This window comes from Pan paniscus, chromosome 6 (assembly GCF_029289425.2).
Source record: "Pan paniscus chromosome 6, NHGRI_mPanPan1-v2.0_pri, whole genome shotgun sequence".
NCBI lineage: Eukaryota > Metazoa > Chordata > Mammalia > Primates > Hominidae > Pan > Pan paniscus.
The window spans coordinates 61,834,464-61,848,895 of NC_073255.2; the positions used below are offsets into that span (position 1 = coordinate 61,834,464).

General features: G+C 42.1%; 1 pseudogene; it reads right to left on the reverse strand.

Moving 5' to 3' along the window:
• Positions 1–10,170: 10,170 nt before the first annotated feature.
• Positions 10,171–14,262, reverse strand: LOC100968185 (glycerophosphocholine phosphodiesterase GPCPD1-like; annotated as a pseudogene).
• Positions 14,263–14,432: the final 170 nt, after the last annotated feature.

Consider the following 14,432-nt stretch of genomic DNA (forward strand, 5'->3'; position numbering starts at 1 on the left):
TTTCGGTGCAACTCAAAGGAAGTATTGACTCTGATCCTGAAGCTGGGGCATGTGAGAGACTGTAAATTTTATCTCTGAACCTTTTCACAGGTGTGATTGTGTCATATAGTTTCACTCAGTATCTGACTGATTTTTCTCTTTTGCCTAGGCCCGGCCTGCAGTTTAAATTGTGAAATATTCTTAGGTTGAGCACCTAGATAATGTGACTTTCCTGCTTGGGCTCTGCCCTCCCAGGGTATTGTGACATATCTCTGGGCCAATCACCTAGGTGATGTGACTCTCCCTTTCTGCCTGGGCCAGTCCACAGGGGTTACTGCGAGATATCTTTGGGACCATCACCTATGTTATGTGACTCTTTTTTGCCTTGAATCTGTTTGCAGGAGGAATGGTTACATTTCACTAGGCCCATCACCTAGGTGAGGTGACTGTCTTCTACCTGGAACATGTTTACAGGGTGGATGGTGACATATTGCTTTTCCTAGCACCCAGGAGATGTGACTTTTATTGACAGGACCCTGCCCATAGTAAAAATATTGACATATTGCTGGCCCAGCACCTAGTTGATGTGATTCTCCCTCCTAGTCTCTGCCCACAGGTGGGTGTGACCCAGCTCACAGGTATAACGAAGACTCACATATGTGAACCCAGCCAGTAGAAGAGATTTTAACTCTTCTAGCTAGGCTTAGAAAAACAAGTAAGGATTTGGGCCTTCTAAATGTAGAAAGATCACACAATATATCACACTCATGTATATTCTATAAAGTCTTTGGGTGATGTAAAGAGGGTTAAAACAGGGTCCAGCACTGAGGTAAAATTGTGACTCTTATAGGCACACTTAGTTGACAATTAAAATTGTCTCCCTCACACATTGACAAAACTTATTGGTGAAGTCTTGACTCTCATATGAGGACACGATACACATTAGAATATTGACCATCCAATGTGGATCTGGCCAAAGGTCAGATGGTGAGTCATAGCTGGACTCAGCCTACAGGCGCAGCGATGACTCTTATACCCGGACCCAGCCAGTAGGAGAGGTATTGACTTTCATAGCTGGGCTTAGGCCAAAAAATATAGTTCTGGGTTCTCTAAGAAAACTCACAGGCGATTACCACACACATGCATGTTGTGTAAAGCCCTCAGGTGGTACAGAGAGTGTCATAATAAGACCCAGCACAACACTGAGGTTGTGACTATTGGATGCACACTCAGCTGACTGTTAAAATTGTCACCTTTATATAGGAGAGAGCAAAATAGTTCCTGAATCTCACTGACAGATACTGTCCACAGTTGGATCATGTCGGTGTGGATTGAGCCACAGGAGGGATGTTGACCAATTTCTGTAACCAGATCACAGGAACAAAAATGACTCTCCTACCTGGAACCAAAAATAGGAGAGATGTTGACTCTCATGCTTGGGCTTAGGGCAATGGGCGTGATCCTACATTTGGGATTGTAACAAATGCCTGGGCAAGCACAAATGTCTCAAAGCAGATTGTGAATCTCACATGTGCCATATAAAACCCTCAGGTGGTACAGACAGTGTCATAACAGGGAGCAGCAAACAGGTGAGATTGTGACTCTCATATGCACACCTGGCTAACAGTATGAATTGTCACCCTCCCACCTGAACACAGCCTCCTTACAACGTCCTCAATCTCATACTCAGAGGCAGTGAAAGTTGGAATTATGACTCTCATGTGAACGCAGTCCACAGGTAGCATGGTGATTCCCACACCAACATTCAGCAGCCCTGTGAGGCTGTGGCTCTGCTACTGGGACACTGTAAGTGGGGTTCAGGCTCTCATGCACACAGCCAGTCCACTGTTGAGGTTGTGAGTCAAATACTTAACCATATCTCGCAAGATATGTTGACTGTCATAAGTGAAGCCAGGACATTTGTGGGGTTTTAAATCTTATCTTTAAACCTTTCTGCAGGTGTAATTGTGACATATACATTTTCCCAGCCTCTGATTAATGTTACTCTGTTGCCTGGGCCCAGTGTACAGTTGAGATTGTCACATATACCTGGGCCATGCAGTATATTCAGTTCCTCTTCTGCATGAGAGCTGTCCTCAGGGGAAATTGTAATGTATCTCTGGACCAGTCATCAAAGGAAGTGACTCTCCTTTTCTGCCTGGGTCCTGCCCTTAGTTGGGATTGTGACATATCACAAGACCTTTAACCCAAATGATATAACTCTTTATTCTGGGTTCTAATTACAGAAGGCATTGTGAAATATCTCTAGGCCCATCACCTAGGTGATGTGACTCTTCTTTCCTGCCTGAACCCTGCCCCCAAGAGACATTGTGACATATCACTGGGTCCAGCTTCCAGGTAATGTAAGAGTCCTGCCTTGGCCCTGCCCACAAGGGGCATTGTGACATATTGCTGAGCCCAGTACCTAGGTGATATGACTCTCCTGAATTGCCCCTGCACTCAGGGGAGACTTTTGACCCTGCCCAAAGTGGCAATTGTGACATATCTTTGGCCAGCACCCAGGAGATCCAAACTTTGTGCCTGGTCTCTCTCCACAATTGGAATTGGGAAATACACATGGGCACAGCTTACAGGTGGAATGATGACTCATACCTGAAGATATTTTGACCTTTGTCATCTTAGGGCAAAAACTAAGGTCCTGTGTCTTCAACTTGTAGGATGGTCACAGAATATTACAACTTGCATGCACGTTGTATGAAGCCCTCGAGTGCTACAAAGAGTGCCAAAATAGAGCCCAGCTAAAACTGTGGTAAAACTGTGGCTGTTGTATGCAAACTCAAATAAAAGTAAGGATTATCACCCTTCCACATTAACAGAACCCACTGTTGAGGTTCTGAATCGCACACCAAGAGGCAATCAAGTTGGAATTGTGAATCTTATGCATCAATCCAATCGACAGATGAGATGACAACACCAAGTCCAGGATTTAGAACACCTGGGGGCTGTGCTTCCCCTATCAAAACACAGTCTGTTGGTGAGATTTGGGCTTTTGTGCATTGATTTAGTCCACTGTTGTGATTGACTTGCATACTTGAACTCAACCCACAAGAGGTGTTGACTCTTATACCTTTAGCAGGAAAATGTCCCGGCTTGTGAATTTCTGCTATTGACTGGGTCCAGGTATGAGTTTCATTGCTGTTTCTGTGAGCTGGGTTCAAAAATGAGTCACTATCTCACCTGTAGCTGCATCTATATATGACAGTCACAATTCCAAGTCTGGATTGCACTTGAGTGTGAGATTTAGGACCTCACCAGTGAGAACTGTCTATGTGTGAGGGTGACAATTCTATCAGATGGATGTGCATATGAGAGTCACAATCTCACCTTCGTTCTGGGTCCTGTTATGACACTGTATCATTTGAGGACTTTACACAGTATGCCTTGGTATCATAATACACTATGACCTTTATTTAAGTAGGAGACCCAGGACCTTATCTGTTGCCCTAAGCCTAGATATCAGAGTCAAAATCTGTTCTCTTAGCTGGATCCAGGTATGAGAGTCATCATCTCACCTGTGAGCTGTGACCATGTATATGTCGCAATTTCACCTGTCAGCAGGAAGCAGACATGAGAGTCCTATCACCTGGGTGCTGGGTAAGTGATATGCCACAATTCTTACTTGGGCAGGGTCCAGGCAACAGTGGAGAGAGACACATCACCTATATGACTGGCCCAGCAATGAGTGGAAATCCTCTTTCAGTGCAGGGCCTATTCAGGAGAGTCATATCACCTAGTTGCTTGGCCAAGCAATATATCACAATGCCCCCTTTGCACAGGGCCAAGACAGGACAGTTACATCACCAGGGAGCTGGGTCCAGCTACGTGTCACAATTCCTTTTGTGGAAAGTGTCCAGGCAGAAGAGCAGAGTCACATCACCTAGGCGATGGGCGCAGAGAGACGCCACAATGCCATTTGTGGGCTGGGCCCTGGGAGAAGAATAACATCACCCAGTGCTGGGCCCAGCAATATGTTGTGATACCAACTAGAAAAAGGTTCCAGACAAGAGAGGAGAATCACATCATCATGTTGATAAGCCAAGAGATATTTACAATCCCCCCTGTGCACATGTCCCAGGCAGAAGACTTGAATTACCTTTTTACTTAGACCAGTAATGTCACAGTGCTTCTTCAGGGCAGGGCACAAACAAGATAGGACAGTCACATCATTAAGTGCCAGGCTTAGTGATATGTCGTAACTTTACCTGTGGGCAGGGTCCAGGCAGGAGAAGGTTTACTTCACCTAGGTGCTCAGTAAAGAGATACATTACAATACCTTTCAGGGAAGTAGCCAGGCAATATAGTCACATCACCTCGGTACTTGGCCTAGTTATAACTCATAAGATATCTGTGTGTTGAGCCCAGAAGGACTATCAAATTACTAAGGTTCTAAGTAGAAGTGCGTGTCACAATTAAACTTGCAGGAAGGCCCAGGAATGAGACTCCCAATTCCACACATTTCCCCACTCCAGGTGTAAGAGTCAACCATTCCTGAGACTTAGGTCCAAGTACATGAGTCACAATCTCAACAGTGGATTGCATCCTCTCATGAGAGCCCCAATTTCTTCTCCAAGCTGTGTCCCAGTAGGGGAGTCACAACCTCAGTGCTGTGCTGAATCCTGGTTGGAGAGTCCCCACTTCACCTGTGGACTGGATCCGTATATGAGAGTCACAATTCCAACTCTTGACTACCCCTGGGTGTGAGATTCAGAACCTCAATTGTGACTTGTGTACACTTGGATATGTGACGATTTCTACTTTTGGCTGTGTGTTCATACAGGACTCTCAATCTCACCTGTGTTCTGGGCCCTGTTATGAGACTTTCTCTACCACCCACGGGGTTTATTCAATATGCATGGGTGTCATAATCATCTGTGATTTTCATACGAGTAGAAGACCCAGGACCTTACCCATGGCCCTAGTCCTATCTATGAGAGTCAAAATCTCTCTCTTTGGCTGTGCCTATGTGTAAGAGTTATTACAATGCCTGTAAGCTGGGTCAAAGTATATGTCACCATCTCAGCTGTGGGGATGCACGGGCAGGTGCAGTGAGAGTTGAGATGGGAGGAGGGTTGTGATGTCCTCTGTCAGAATGTAATTGTTATTGTTTTGGGGCTGTTTTTAGATATTGTCAAATAAAATAAATTTAGATGTAGGTGAGAAGTAACTTTATCCTAAAGTAATGTTGTGGCTGGGCACGGTGTCCCACGCCTGTAATCTTAGCACTTCGGGAGGCCAAGGCAGGTGGATCACTTGAGGTCAGGAGTTCAAGACCAGCCTGGTCAACATGGTGAAACCCTGTCTCTACTAAGAATACAAAAATTAGCTGGGTGTAGTTGCGGGCACCTGTAATACCAGCTACTTGGGAGGCGGAGGCAGGAATATCACTTGAACCTGGGAGGCGGAAGTTGCAGTGAGCCGATATCACACCACTGCACTCCAGCCTAGGTGACAGAGTGAGACTCTGTCTCAAATAAAATTAATAAATAGTGTTGCAATGGGGGAAGCACCAAATATAATATCTGCAAACGTCTCAAAAGTTAGGCTGAAAAGGGCTGTCATTCATATGCAGGAGCAAGCAAGATTAGAAAGAAGGTGGGAGAGGAGGGCAGAATGGAGGGTGGCAAAATCAACGCAAGATTAGAGAATGTTGCACCCTGAAGTCAGCCTGTTCTTGGGAGGGACATCTTGTATGTTTGCTCAGACTGGAGGTGGGGCAGAGTCCAGGGGTCTGGGGGAAAGAGAGAAACTTAAGCAAAGTTTGCTTAACAAATATTTTATTCTGAATCCTGAAGACAAAATTATTTAATTGTGTGTGAAGAACAATGGGAATGTGGAGTCTGTGAATCTGTGATATCTAAAAGCGGGCATATCATCTCAGTCATAATGGTAAGGATCTTTCTTTGCAGTAAGCTGTTCTTACAGAACACAAAGCATTAGGGAGTTTTCTTAATTGTAACTATTTACCAGGACTCACTACCCACCCCGTCTTTCTCTCCCACTTTTCTGTGCTCTATACATTTTTTCCAGTTGTCATTTCCTGAATTGTATTCTTTATAGTAACCTAGTAAACATAGGTAGAGTGTTTTGCCAAGTTCTGGGAGTAGTTTTCTCAAATTATTAAACTTCAGGGAGAAATTTATGAAATCCCATGATTTATAGATTCCTGCTTAGGGGTATAGATGGGCCCCTGGTGCTTGTCCCCGGCATGTGCATTGGGGACTATATTGAGGAACTGAGTCCTGAAGTGGTCGGGTCATGGTGACTCTGGATTCTGTCAGAATTGAGTTGTTGAACATCCAGTTGGTGTTGAAGAGTTGGCTGGTGTTCAGCAAATGCCGGATATTTGGTGTGAGAACAAAGACATCACAGCAGCCTTGGCTGGAGGGAGACTGTGGGTCTTTTGGGGAATGGAGACTATTCTTCTGCACACAAGCTGTTGCGCTGTGAATTGTCCTGTGATTCCAGGTCTCATCCGGGTTCAGAGGAAACTGAGAACTCAAAGGAAAGCAACTCTGAGGACAGGCTCCTGTCCCCACCCTGTTGCTAGAAAGTGATTCCTGCACACTCACACCCATGCACACTGGGCAGTGATGTAGCCACACTCCTCCCATGACAAGGCTTCACCCTCAGAAATTGTGCTGAGAGAACTTCTCCTTCTAGAGTTTTCTGCCAATAGGCTATGTAAGTGCCGAGAGGACTCATGGCTTATTTTTATGCCCAGATCTTGAATCTGCACCAGTGACCCATTTTCTCCACTAGCCTAGGCTTCTGGGTCATCCATCCCTCCCATCTGCCTGCATGCACACATTTATAAGTCAGAGCTACCCTGTCTGGACCAGTGTCTGTAGCACTAGCCAGTCTTTTCACCAACTGGGTACTGTTCCCTACCCATAGGTTTTTTTCCTTTCCTTTCCTTTCCTTTCGTTTCATTTCCTTCCCTTCCCTTCCCTTCCCTTCCTTTCCTTTTCCCTTTCCCTTTTCTTTCTTTCTTTTCCTTTATTTCCTTTCTTTCTTTCCCTCCCTTTCTTTTCCTTTCTTTCCCTCCCTCTTTCTTTCTTTCTCTTTCTTTCTTTCTCTTTCTTTCCCTCCCTCTTTCTTTCTTTCTCTTTCTTTTTCTCTTTCTTTCTTTCTTTCTTTCTTTCTTTCCTTCCTTCCTTTTCTTTCTTTCTTTCCTTTTCTTTCTTTCTTTTTTTATTTTTTTGAAACAGAGTTTTGTTGTTTTCACCTAGGATGGAGTGCAGTGGCAGGATCTCGGCTCACTGCAGGCTCTTTCTCCCAAGTTCAAAAGATCCTCTTGCATCAGCCTCCCAAGTAGCTGGGATTACAGGTGCCACCACCATGCCCAGCTCATTTTTGTATTTTTAGTAGAGATGAGATTTCACCATGCTGGATAAGCTGGTCTCGAACTCTTGACCTTAGGTGATCCACCCGCCTCGGCCTCCACAAAGTGCTGGGATTACAGGAATAAGCCACCGCGCCCAGCCCCCATAGGTTTTTTTTTTTATAACACCTTCTCTTATTCTGTCTTCTTCTTTTCCACAAACACTCTTTCACAAACACAAGGCCACACCTCTGATGCCTAAATACAAACCCTACTGGAAATCATATGTCCATGAGTTCAGGATAAATTTTTTGGACCTGCTTATTGTAAGCATAAATACAAAATAAAGACAAGACACTTAATCATTCAACTAAAAAATAAAAATGGGAATTTACTCTTCTTTTTTTCTTAAAATGTTAAATACCTTTTACATGTAAATTCTTTCTCTGCTTTTTATCTTTTTTCTTGTCTTTTCAATATCTATGAAATCTATTTCTGTTCTAATTTTATTATTTTTTCTTTTTCTTTTATTTATTTTTATTATTTATTTATTTATTTATTTTGAGACGGAGTTTTGCTTTTGACACCCAGGCTGGAGTGCAGTGGTGCAATCTCGGCTCATGGCCACCTCCGCCTCCTGGGTTCAAATGATGCTTCTGCCTCAGCCTCCCGAGTAGCTGGAATTACAGGCGCCTGCCACCACACCTGGCTAATTTTTGCATTTTTAGTAGAGACGGGGTTTCACCATGTTACCAGGCTGGTCTCGAACTCCTGACTTCAGGTGATCTGCCCACCTCAGCCTCCCAAAGTGCTGGGATTACCGGCTTGAGCCACCGAGCCCGGCCTGTTATTTTCCTCATTTTGCTAACATTGGGATTATTTATTTGTTCTTTTTCAAGTATTTTGTGAATTAAAGTTATGTTTTCTATTTGACATCTTTTCCTTTTTGTTAATATAGAAATATAGCATTATCAACTTCTGATTTAGAACGGTTTTGTGGGTTTTTTTAATTGTATGTTGTTTCTATTTTCTTTTTTCTCATTATACTTTCTGATTTCCCTTTGCTTTTTCTCTTTGACCCATTGGTTGTCCAGGAACATGTTGTTTACTGCCCACATATTTGTGAGTTTTAAAATTTTTCTTGGGCTATTGATTTCTAGTTTTATTAAATTGTAATTTTAAAAACTGATATGGCTGGGTGCAGTGACTCCTGCCTGTAATCCCAGCACTTTGGGAGGCCTAGGCAGTTGGATTACCTGAGGTCAGGAGATTGAGACCAGACTGACCAACATGGTGAAGCCCCGTCTTTACTAAAAATACAAAATTAGCTGGGCATGGTGTTGCATGCCTGTAATCTCAGCTACTTGGGAGGCTGAGGCAGGAGAATTGCTTGAATCCGGGAGGTGGAGGTTGTAATGAGCTCGGATCACAACATTGCACTCTGGCCTGGTTGACAGAGCGAGACTCCATCTCAAAAACAAAAAAAAAAGAAGTTGCTATAATTTTAATCTTTTTAAATTTGAATAGAGTTTGCTGTTTTTGTTGGCCCAAGATATGATCTATCATGGATAATGTTCCATTTGTGCTTGATAAGAATGTGTATTCTCATACTGCTACATGAAATAGTCTACATATGTCTGGGGTTTGCAGTGTTCCTCAGCGCTATCCAAGCACATTGTTTTCTTTCTAGCTTTCTGTCTGAATAATCTATTGTTTTCAGTAGAGTAACAAAGTCCTCTATTATTGTCATATTTGTTTTTTCTAAAGTTCTGTTTATATATGTTTATATATTTATGTTCTCCAATATTGGGTGCATATATTTTTTAATTGTTAGATCCTCTTGACAAATTATCCTCTTTTTTTCATTTTGTAATGAAAACAAAATCTGTATTATTTTATTTAATATTCATTCTTAAGTTACAGTTAACACAATCTGCTTCTAATCCAAGAAATCCTAGTATAATGTGAAACACATGCATATACATTTAGTAAGACCTTCTACATTTCTAAATAAATTACATGCATGATATACAATAAAGAATACTAATATGAGAATTCGGTACATTTATTTTTCTGCATGGAAATTTAACTACTGTTCCAGACACACATATACAAAAAAACCCACAAAGCAACAGTGTGTAATAGGTAGTGAGAGACACACAAAATAAGCATATTTAAAATGCCTACAGCCATTTTTTTTAAGGCAACAAAATATGTCCAGTCCTTGACATCTTCTCATACTCATTTAGCACCATGGATGCAAGGACCTAACAGTAAACATGTACAACCTCATGCTTAACACTTAAAGCATGCACTGAATTGAATTTATATGTTGTGATCTATTCTACTAAGTATGCAATATATACTTTTTCTTACTAATATTTTATACATTAAATTACCCTGCAGCATCTTGAAATTTTAATATCGATGTAAAACAACTTTTGAAAGATTTATGAAACAAGTTTCAAGGTTCACCTTCAGGCTGGTTTGATTAAGTGGAAAAATGGCAGCAGCCTCAAGGTTCATACTGAAAGAAAATGCTGTTATGTGCATGTCAACCCATGTAAAAAATACCTATATACAAGAAGGCACAAAGATTTGTGCAGTTGGAATCACCAGTGCAAATGCATGCATTTGAGGTACTTATTTTTTCCATGGTCAGGTATAATTATAAACAGTGCTAAAGATTTCAGACCTGATCAAACGAAAAGCTGTAAGTGTAATATGAGCTATTTATATATTTAATTTCAAAGTGCTATGCTTTTAATGAACATTTAACATTATAGATTTATATATTTAGTTTAAAATATTTATATTACCAACCAATACATTTTCTCACTGTAAAGAGACTGACTGGCAATTACACCTGGCTAAGTAATTTAAATAGCATACTTGCAAGAACTGTAGTGAAACAGTTAAATACTTCATTATTGCTTCGTTGAAATGAGAAGCCCAAAAGGCATAGATCAACGATGCTCAATGATGAAAAATGAATACCCAGAACAGCGGTGCATGCCCCCAAAATGACCTCTGTGCAATAAAAACTAAGTATTCTCCACATTATCAATGCCATTGGCATCCACATGGGTATCAGGCTCCTCACACAAAGATGAGGGAACAAAGTGGCTAACAGTGGGACACAAACAGCCCTTACACTCTGGCAATTCTTGCTTCAGGCATTCCAGTTGCTCCACTTGGTTGTTCAGGCATCCAATCATATATCCTATCATAAAATAGACCATTAACTCCAAGTTCCTTCAATTTTCTTCTCTTTTCGGGATCACTGCTGTCATCACCCCAGCAGAATATGATTAGTCCCTTAGCTTTTGCCTCTTGAATATAGGATGGGTTTCTGAGCAAGTCTTCAGTATGTGCATTTATCTCCAGTAGATTTTCTTTTCTTTCTTTTTTTTTTTAGACGAAGTTTCGCTCTTGTTTCCCAGGCCGGAGCACAATGGCGTGATCTCGACTCACTGCAACCTCCGCCTCCCGGATTCAAGCGATTCTCCTGCCTCAGCCTGCCGAGTAGCTGGGATTACAGGTGCCCACCACGGTGCCCGGCTAATTTTTGTATATTTAGTAGAGACTGGGTTTCACCATGTTGACTAAGCTGATCTTGAACTTCTGACCTCAGGTGATCCACCCTCCTCGGCCTCCCAAAGTGCTGGGGTTACAGGCGCGAGCCGCCGCACCCAGCCTATCCCTAGTAGATTTTCAAACTGTGCAAAGCTCATTGCAATGGGGGTTGTCGGAGATCTGAGGTCCATGAGTTCAGGATAAATCTCAGATTTTCCTTCAGTTAAAAATAATATGGGATATTTGTTCTGCTTTTGCCAAACCATTGTGCAAATATCTGCATCAAATGAAGAAAACACTATTCTCTCTTCCCAGAATTTTCTAAAACAGTTTTTAAAGTTATATCCAAAAACAGATTCATGCCAAAATATGTTGATAAGTTACCATCCCACATTCCATCCCTTTGCTGGCAGATCCATTTTATTTCAATGTTAAACCCTACATCTTCTGGCAAACACTCTAAAACCATCTTACGAGAAGGAAATGCCTGATTTTCTGAAAAGGAATTTTCCTCCTGGACCACAGATTGTTTCCAATCCTTAGATTTCAGTGCAGTCACATGAGTGAGCTTTAACAACTGGAGATGGTCAAATGTTAATTTTTTTTACTGGAATTTCAAATAATTCAAGTGGATCAGCATCAAATTTCTTTTTCATAGTCAAACAACAGGTAAGATCATGATATACCATGGGCACAAAGTCCTTTGAAAGGTGTACATCAAATTCTACAAAGGCTGCACCGTGACTAGCAGCATTTCTTAAAGAAGCAATAGTATTTTCTTTAGCCAGCTGGGCAGTTGTAGTGTTTCCCACACCTCGATGGCCAACATCCAATGGTATTCTTGGCTTCCAATACTGGAAAATGAAGATTTCATGTCACAACTGTATCCTGGCAATGGCTTAATAATTATATAGTCAACTCTCACTTTGCCTATTGTTTTCCTGGAATTTCTGCTCATGATGGGAAGAGTAAGAATTCCAGCACTCTTTCCACTCTCAGCAATGGTGGATAATAAGAGACAAGCTGTACCCACACGTCCAGGGAGGGCATCACCTTGAACTATGTGCTCACTGAGATCTTCTTCAAAAAAATCAAAGATTAGTTCCAGGTTATCTGGTCCCATTGTCTGTATGCTGTACTCTGTCCAACGATCAGACTGTAAGCCATAACCACACTCCAGCTGTGAATGCCTGCACTGGAACTCATTGTCACATATTAAGGATATCTCCATGCTATTGGACATTTTGTGAAGTACAGTGGGAGATACCCTATCATCGTCATCTTCCTCCAGGCCCTCTAGTGTCAGCTTCACCCTAAATCTAGATTTTTAAATTTTTTTCTTGGTTATTGACACAGGAGGTTTTTCAGAATAATGCAAACGTAATCTTATTTCAGTCTGACATGCCAGCCATGCAGAATCCAGAGTTTCAACACCACTGTGGATTCCAAATTGTCCATGGTCAATAACAATTTCACTTTCTGACGGGGTTATTGATCGTGGTTGTAGATGAATCTCCCACTTGTGAACTATCACTTGACATGGACCACCGATAGTCTTTGGTTCTAAAAAGTACCCTTTGAAGTAGCAATGCTGAACTGATACTCCTCTACTGAGTAAAATGGTTGCTTTCCATAACATGCTGGCTCTGCTAAGACAGGTTTTAGGGCATTGCCCTCATTCTGATACAATCTTAGCTTCTTCCACCTGTCTCATTCTCTGGAAGAAGAGCCACAGCATTTTGAGGATTCCAGTTTCCCAAAGCATCACAGCTTCCACATATTGCAAAAACTTCTGGTAAAAGAGTTCCTCTTATTTCAAAGGTAACCTGAGAAGGTGTCATTCTGATGGGTTTATTTTATGATGTCGTGCTGCCGGGGTCGCTAGTCCACGGGTCCGCGTCGCCGCCCCGCCCGAGAGAGAGGACCGCGGGCAGAGGTACCGGACCCCCGCTGTCGGTGCCTCGCCAGCGCTCCCCAGGGCGGCCAGTCGCAGCAGGAAGCGGCTACGCTCAAACCAGTTTCAGCTGCTCCAGACCAAACTGCCAGGCCACCCTGTGGGGCGGGGCCGGAGGGCCAAATTATCCTCTTTTTATTATAGAGTGATCTTTGTCTCTTGGGACAGATTTTTTTCTAAAAGTCTGTTTTTTTCTGATATAAATATAGCCACACTTACACTCGTTCAATTATTATTGGTATGGGTTTTTAAAATTCTTTAACCATTAACCTATGTGTGCCCTTAAATCTAAAATAAGTCACCTGTGTGAAGCATACTGTTGATTCTTAAAATCTATTTAGACATTCTGTGAATCTTTTCATTTTCTGCTTTAATAACAGAATATTCTAGAGTTGGTATTTTATAAAGAATAGAAGTTTACTTAGCTCACAATTTTAGATTATGGAAGTCCAAGACCACCCCACTGACATCTGATGAGAATCATATTTCCACATCACAAAATGGCCAAAGGCATAAGAATTACAGAAGGTGTACACCAGAGAGCCAGAGAGCTTACTTCTTTTTTTTTTTTTTGAGACAGAGTCTTGCTCTGTTGCCCAGGCTGGAGTGCAGTGTCACGATCTCGGCTCACTGCAAGCTCTGCCTCCCGGGTTCATGACATTCTCCTGCCTCAGCCTCCCGAGTAGCTGGAACTACAGGCGCCCGCCACCACACCCTGCTAATTTTTTTTTGTGTTTTTAGTAGAGATGGGGTTTCACCATGTTAGCCACAATGGTCTCGATCTCCTGACCTCGTGATCCACCCACCTTGGCCTCCCAAAGTGCTAGAATTACAGGCGTGAGCCACCACGCCCGGCCTTTTTTTATTTTGAGTTGTTGCCCAGGCTGGAGTGCAATGGCGTGATCTCCGCTCACTGTAATCTTTGCCTCTTGTGTTCAAGCGATTCTCCTGCCTCAGCCTCCCGTGTGGCTGGAATTACAGGCCTGCGCCACCACGCATGGCTAATGTGGTGGATAATTTTGTTTTTTTAGTAGAGATGGGGTTTCTCCATGTTTGTCAGGCTGGTCTCGAACTCCCGACCTCAGGTGATCTGCCCGCCTCAGCCTCCCCAAGTGTTGGAATTACAGGCGTGAGCCACGACTCCCAGCCTCTTGATTCCTTTTTGTGTATATACTACAAATTTTCTTTTAATTACCAAGAGACTTACATAAAACATCTCGTAACAGTCTAGCTTAAGATAACAACAATTGAGCCTCTATGTATAGAGACTCAACGATTTTACTCTCTTCAATACATGATTTATATCACTTTACATTTTTATACTGTGTATCTAATAACAAATTATTCCAATTATATGTATTTTTAATATTTTTGTCTTGTAGCTTTTATCCCTGAGTTAAAAGCAATTCATCCACCACCATTACACGTATCACTAGTATTTTACTCATTTTTCTCCACCTGTAACTAAATAATGATGTAATTTAATACCAATATTTATTTTATATATAATCTCACAGTATTATAAAAATTAGATATTTTTTGCTTTGCAATATTATTTCCTTGTTCATATGGCTGTATTAT